The 7,644-nt window shown below is 38.3% G+C and overlaps 1 pseudogene; it reads left to right on the top strand.

Moving 5' to 3' along the window:
- The first annotated feature begins 4,082 nt into the window (after positions 1 to 4,082).
- On the top strand, positions 4,083 to 4,451 carry LOC142460887 (stathmin pseudogene; annotated as a pseudogene).
- The last annotated feature ends 3,193 nt before the right edge of the window (positions 4,452 to 7,644 follow it).

The raw sequence follows: 7,644 nt of genomic DNA, 5'->3' as shown, positions 1-7,644 counted from the left end.
ACGTGGAGACCCTTACCAGTTATGAGATGCTCCCACTGCCACTGACTCCACAAGACTTTCCACCCACTGGCCTGTGATCATCCTGTATTCAACATCATTAAATAGCTGTGTGAATCTATCGGAGAATTTATGGACTATTATCAGACATATGGGCTAATATTCGACTTATGGGCTAATATAAAACTTAAGGACTTGATCTGGACTGGGCCAGGATGTTTTGTTAATATGCAATTGCTCTTTGATATGAAGCTCTTTCTTACACATATGAGTGTCTATGATTTGTTTCTCTAGCCCACCTGGACTAACACAGCCTTCCATTTATATTTGTAACACTTCCTTACACAGTGTGTTTTTACAAATGTGTACGCATCCACACCACACACTCAGAATTGCTTATATTATTATTTTATTTTAATCTATTTTCTTAGCCATATGCCTACCTATATACATAATTTATTATTTTTCATCTTTTCTTAAATTATTTTCTGGCCTCTGGAATAACCATAGAATTTTAATACTTCTACTATTCTTTCCTAACAACATTTGTAAGGCAAATGTCTCCATGTAATTTAGTAAAGCATATTTTCAGGTGCATTTCTCTTTGTTTGTTTTTCAATTATGAAGTATTGATATCAGAGCAGTACTTTCTTAGAATACAAATCTCTATTGCTAGATTAAAATATTAGAAAATTATTAAATGATTTTCTCAGAAACATGGGAATTGTCTGAAATAAAACTGAAAGTATAAGAATTTTTCTTTATCAAGTGGCTTTTGCATACATAGCACATGTGGCCCCCCACAAACGTAGGTTCTGCATCCTTAGATTCAGCTAACTACGGATGAATACGTTAGAGGGGGAAAGCAATTCATGACTCAAAATGATTGCAAAAGGCTAAGAGAATACAGTGCTGTTTACCTAAGACTTGCAGTGTCTTAGATTCTGCAAATAATCTACAGAAGACTTGAAGTTCACAGGTGACTGGGCATCAGTTATATGCAACACTGACATTTTATTGTGAAACCTTATCATCTTTGGATTTTGGTGTCTATGGAGGTTAGGGTGCGGGGCATTCTGGAAACAATGCCCCTGGATATAAAGCAGTCATTGTATGATCACGTTATTATAATGTCATGAAAACATCCGAGGATAACAATTTTAAAATATACATTCCAGGAACTCTGATGTAGAAATTCTACAGAGCTAAATCTAGACCATTTTCTTTTTGTTTTCTTTTGCCTTCAGTCTTTGGTACCAGCATATAGATCTTGCTCAGAGGGGAGATTTATAGCTGTTACGCATGTGTGAAATGTTAGATATGAAAAATAATAGATTTAGAAGTAACAAACAGTTATTTTAAAAATTAAAGAAGATACTGACAGGAAAGCTTAAGCTACAGTTTTTCATAGTACTTAGGTATTGGTGATGTTTTCAATAATGTTTCCAAGCTCACTCTCCCCCGCTAACAAGTAGATACATTTCCATGGTTTGGATAAAATATATATTTTTTGTAATCTAAAGTGTTTTATGCCCAACTTAAGGAGTTAATAGCAGTAGCAAAAAGATGTTAAACACATTCATCAAATGGAACATATTTCGCTCTAAGATAAATGATAGCCCCGTTCCTTTTGGGGGAGAACTCCTGATGGCCTAGTGCTTACGCACTTGGCAGCTAAATGCTTGGTCTGTGGTTGGATTTACTAGCTGCCCAGTGGCAAAAATATGTGGTAGTCTACTTTCACAAAGATTAAACGTATGCACTGCATAACATCTGTCCAAGTGATGATTGGTGGCATATGTTTCCGACACGGTTCAGAAATCTAGCAGAGAACAGAAAGTAATGGAAACACTTCCCAAAGGAATATAGATCCTCCCTAGTGATGGTCAATGCATGGTCTAGATTGTGACAGTTGGGATGCTCAAGGAGGAGAAGGGTGGCGTTGAAGGAACCGACGCTGAGGAGTAGATAGTGGCAGAGGAGGGATGGGCAGGTCTTGAAAAGTCCATTACAGGGAGAAAGAGATCCAGGCAAGGGGGACGTGAGAGAAAAGATCTAGATACAGCCTCCTGGGCTCCGAGTGTCTTCCGCAGTGAGCTTGGCAAGTCTCTGAGAGGATGAGCAGCAACATGAGGTACCAGCGGGAACAGAACCCCTCCCCCTGCAGACACTCATGAGGCAGCCTTGGACAGCTCTCTCCTGTATGCTACGTTCACATTAGGTTTACGTGACATAAATCATCTTCCACAGATTGTATTACATATGTTAAACTGTGTATGTCTGTGTAGCCTTGAAAACTTTGTGAAGAAGTTGGACTTTCCCTCGAAAGACTGTGAACGTAATATACAGACTCTCAAGATGAGTAAATATTGGAAATTCCTACAAAATGCCACTCATTTTTCAAATATCTCTATGTACATATATAGCACAAATCAATAAATTCATGAAAATTATATTTTCAATATATTTTTTACATGAGTAAATTTATAATTATAATTAGTTAATAAGGGTCTTCTATGGAACGTTTGGCTTACATAATTAAGTTTATTATGTAATCATTTAGAATCTGTAATGCTACTTTAATTCAAACACATATAAAGAATATGCAAACTGTATGCCTGTGAACACATTTGTTTTGTCTGTAATATTACTTGCCTTCTCTCCCCACTTCTGTTTTTATTTATATTTAATTTACTGTCAAATATCGCAACACACCAAACGTCAAAACAACTGTGGAGCATTTCACTGGCAAGTATTTCAACACACTGAATTCTAAACCAAAAACCCTTATCTGTTCTATTTCTGAAACTATATCAATCTGGTTGAAATTCACTAGTGAGTCAATCCTACTGTGTAATTTGGTTTTGCAGGTTCCAAACAGCACAGCTAAATATTACTATGTAAAATACACGACTGAAAGGCTTCATAACATTTAAAGGTAATGGTAGACAACCCTAATGGCTATTCAAGTTGGTATAAAGTTCAATTTATAACACTACGTTCATGTTTGCACCATGTTCTGTAATAACTCCCTCCATTTCCTGAGCCTCCCATCTCCTTCGCACTCTGGGAAGATGACCATGTCTCCTGCTTCGCCAACAAATGTAAAGCCATGAAAAGGAAATAAGCTTAATTTCCTTTTACTAACATCCCAATATAATTCATTTTTAGTGATTGTAACATAATTTTATAATATTTCACCTGGCATAAATAAAATCTATTTTATTAACAATTTTTAAATGATACATCCAGAGAAAAGGTTTGTTCCTTTTTTTAAAAGAAGAACAAGTGTTCTTTTTCTCCTGTCATTTTCAAATTTTTCCAATATGTGGACTCTACATAGCATTATAATATTTTTTTAAATAAATGTTATATTATCTAAAAATATATGATGTTGTTGAGGTTCATAGAAATGGCTACAGAATTATGGAATAGGTAAGCTCACTCCAGTTCAAGTCAGGCTTCTCCTGACTGCTGGAAGCTTACAAATAGGAAACAGGATAATGGAACAGAAACAGCTGGGTGGATGCAGATGTCCAAAGTTGACTGAAAGAATCTACCATTGGCAATCCTGTGGTGGCTTTTGGAATCATCACGTGATGTTTGCGATGGGTGACATGAGGTAGACAAGCCAGATGCAAGATTCAACTCCAGGAGAAGGCAACGGGCCAAAGAGGCTTAATTCTGATCTCTCTTTCTCTCTCTCTCTCTCATACAAAAATACTTATGACAACAAGAATGAGTCATCAGGCTCCAACCCAAGTGGGCTCTGCTCCTACATTTACCCCAAAACATCAAGTTGACATAATCCTCAACCATCACATCTAGAATATCATTTAGCCAATAATTCAAAATGGCTGAGAATTCTTGTTTTATAATTAGTTGAATTTTAAAATGGAACTCATATTTTGGAAGAAAGTAGGCCAAATAAAAAACTGGCTTAGGAAAAATATATAAATTTGATTATTTCATATTTGTATAAAATTCAGTAAGTAGAGTGTGGCCAGGCGGCTCGGACCGAGCCGGGCTCTCCTTCCCATTGAATTTCACAGCGTACACTGCCAGTCTCTTGTCTTCTGTTCACCATGGCTTCTTCTGATACCCAGGTCGAAGAACTGGAGAAGCGGGCCTCTGGCCAGGCCTTGGAGCTGATACTCAGCCCCCGTTCAAAGGAGGCTGTCCCAGAATTCCCTCTTTCTCCTCCAAAGAAGAAGGCCCTTTCCCTGGAGGAAATTCAGAAGAAATTAGAAGCTGCCGAAGAAAGACGCAAGTTCCCTGAAGCGGAGGTCCTGAAGCAGCAGGCCGAGAGGCGGGAGCACGAAAAGGAGGTGCTGCCGAAAGCAATGGAGGAGAACAACAACTTCAGCAAGATGGCCGAGGAAAAGCTGAGCCACGAAATGGAAGCCGACAAAGAGAACCGAGAAGCACAAATGGCGGCCAAGCTGGGGCGCTAGCGAGAAAAGGACAAGCAGGTGGAAGAAGTGCGGAAGAACGAGGAATGCAAAGACCCCGCTGATGAGACTGCAGCCGACTAGCTTGTCCTGAGGACTGACTTTCTCCCCCTCCCTTCCCAGAGATCCAAAGACTGTGCTGGCCAGTGCCATTTTACTACTATTACTGTTTCCCTCCTGACAAAGACTCTAGAAGCCAATGTAGGATTAAGTAGGTAGATCCAGACCATGCGATGTTGTTTCAGGGGCTAAAGGGGAGAAACAAAAAGTGTTTGACTCTTTTTTCTAAAGCGTTGGAGTGTTTCTAACGTAGCTGTTTTTCTTGTTGCATCTTTTCTACTTCAGGGCACTCAGTGCACTGGGTGAATGGCTAGTACTATATTGGCCCCGTGGAAACATGTCTGAGAAAGAGTATGTAGTGGCTTCTCAAAACTGTTAGATGCTGAATATCTGTTTGCTTTTAAATGCCAGTTCTGTCCCGATTTTACCAGATGCTACTGTACTTGAATGGCTAATAAAACTGCACAGTGCTAAAGAAAATTCAGTAAGTAAAGTGAAATTATTAGGTAGTTATATATAGCTATGCTTGAATATTTTTTGAAAATCTGTTATAAGTAACTTCCTTAATAAAAAATCCAGGGTATTATATTCAGCAATGAAAATTTCCAATTTCAAAACAAAGAATTGAAATAAGAAATACCTATGGATGAAGTTTCCAGTATCTATATCCAAATTCAGATTTCTTTGACCGTAACACCGCATCCATGAAGTGCAATGTATCTTTCATTCTAAATGGATTTCTCATGGAAAAATTTCAATATTTTTCTCACAGGTAATGCAAATGTGTGTTTCAATACCAACATTATATGTATTCTTAGATATATATATATTTAATTAGATTATATGCCCCTACATTTTGTGAATTAGTGTAAATGTACATACCAACAATGCAGAAACACTCTGAGAAACAATACCAAATCATTCAAATGCATTAACTCATGCAGTCAACCTGAATAGTGTAGAGTAGCTACCATTTATTAAATGATTATATGCAGTAAATTATAAACAAAACATCATTGTGTTTATTACCATAGAACGCCTTGAATAAAAGTTCAATATCTGATGAATTAAGGAACAATATGTTACATTAAGGTTTGTATCTACTTTATTAATTTGCTAGGAAAAAAAGTATTCATTTCTTAACTCACTGTGATCCAGTCAATTCTGACTCATAGTGACCCTATAAGGCAGGGGAGAATTGCCTTGGGGTCTTCTAAGACTGTAACTCTTTACAGAAGTAGAAAGCCTCATCTTTCTTTCTCAAAGCAGCTGGTGGTTTCAAACTGCTGACCTCGCAGTGAGCGGGCCAATGTAACATTGTTAAAATTTAAATATCCTTATATGAAATTTGTTATCAGGAATATATACTTAAGAGCATAAGCATATTAATTTACTCCACCCTTGAGAGCTTTGTGGGGCAGATAGATACTATGAAACTGTGAAGAGTAGGAGGTGGCTTCTCCCTCAGCGGACCACTCAGATAAAATGTTCGAATAACCCAGGTAACACAACTAAATCCTAATGTACTTAAGGGGATGGATAGTCACTGTTCTCAGATGATGTCAATCGGTTTTCTCTCATAGAGAAACTATCTACAACAGAATAAAACACTGCCCAGTCCTGCACTCTTCTTAAAACTGTTGCCTGTTTGACCGCTTTATTGCAGCCCCTGTGTAAATCATCTTGTTAAGAGTCTTCCATTTTTGCTCTGGCCCTCTCCTTTCCAAACATGATACAGTTCTTCAAAGATTGATGCCTTCTGATAACACATCCAATCTACTTAAGATGAAAATTTCCCCTTTTGCCTTCTAAGGAACATTCTAGCTGTATGTCTTCTTGTGTAATTATTAAAATTTTCTGGAAGTACACAATAGACTTAAGACTCTCTGCTTTGTTTTTTACCCAATGTTTGCAAACCTATGAGGCAACTGAAAATACTAGTGCTTGTGTATGATTTATTTTACCTTCAAAACAACCTATGTGTTTTTGAACACTTAAAAGGGAAATTTTGAAGTAGATTTGCTGGTGAACTATGTTATTTGAATTTTTCTTTGTTTTCCTTCTCCAGATGCCCTTAGTACTTTATCTATTAAAAAAAATCATTTTATTGGGGGCTCATACAATTTTTATCACAATCCATGCATGCCTCCATTGTATGTCAAGCACATTTGTACATTTGTTGCCCTCTTCATCCTCAAACATTTGCTTTCTGCTTAAGCCCTTGGTATCAACTCCTTATTTTTCCCCTCCCCACCTGCTACCCCTTCCTTCATGAACCCTTGATAAATAATAAATTATTATTATTTTGTCATATCTTACACAGTCTAACAATGTCTCCCTTCACCCACTTCCCTGTTGCCCATTCCCCAGGGAGGAGATTATATGTAGATCCTTGTAATCTGTTCCCCCTTTCCATTCTACCTTCCCTCAGCCCTCCCAGTATCACCAGTCTCAGCACTGGTCCTGAACGGATCATCTGTCCTGGATACCCTCTGTCTCCAGTTCCTATCTGTGCCGGATCCTCTGTCTAGCAGGATTTGTAAGGCTTGAAGGTAAACACGTGGCCATCTAGCTCAGAAAAAACAGAGCCCACATGGAAGAAGCACACAAGTTTGTGTGACCATGAAGTGTCAAAGGGTTCAGGTAGCAGGCATCAAAGAACAAAAACCATACCACTGTGTGACCACCTTTCTGGTAAGATTGCTGAAAACAATGTGTGCATAAGCAAATGTGGTGAAGAAAACTGATGGTGCCTGGCTATCAAAATATATAACGTCTGGGGTCTTAAAGGCTTGAAGGTAAACAAGTGGTCATCTAGCTCAGAAGCAACAAAGCCCACATGGAAGAAGCACACCAGCTGCCCGTGTGACCACAGGGGTTGAAGGGATCAGGTATCAGGCATCAAAGAATAAAAAAATCATATCATTGTAAATGAGGGGGAGTGTATAGTGGGGACCCAGAGCCCATTGGTAGGCAACTGGACACCCCATTACAGAAGGGTCATGGGTAGGAGACAAGCCAGTCAGGGTGCAGGGTAGCAACAATGAAACATACAACCTTTCTCTAGTTCTTAAATGCTTCCTACCCTCAACTATCATGATCCCAAGTCATTTGACTTCTTAACTGCTGCTTACAA

Source organism: Tenrec ecaudatus, chromosome 11 (assembly GCF_050624435.1).
Source record: "Tenrec ecaudatus isolate mTenEca1 chromosome 11, mTenEca1.hap1, whole genome shotgun sequence".
Lineage (NCBI taxonomy): Eukaryota > Metazoa > Chordata > Mammalia > Afrosoricida > Tenrecidae > Tenrec > Tenrec ecaudatus.
Note: the sequence above shows the minus strand (reverse complement) of the source record. Positions and strands in the feature narration are given on the sequence as shown.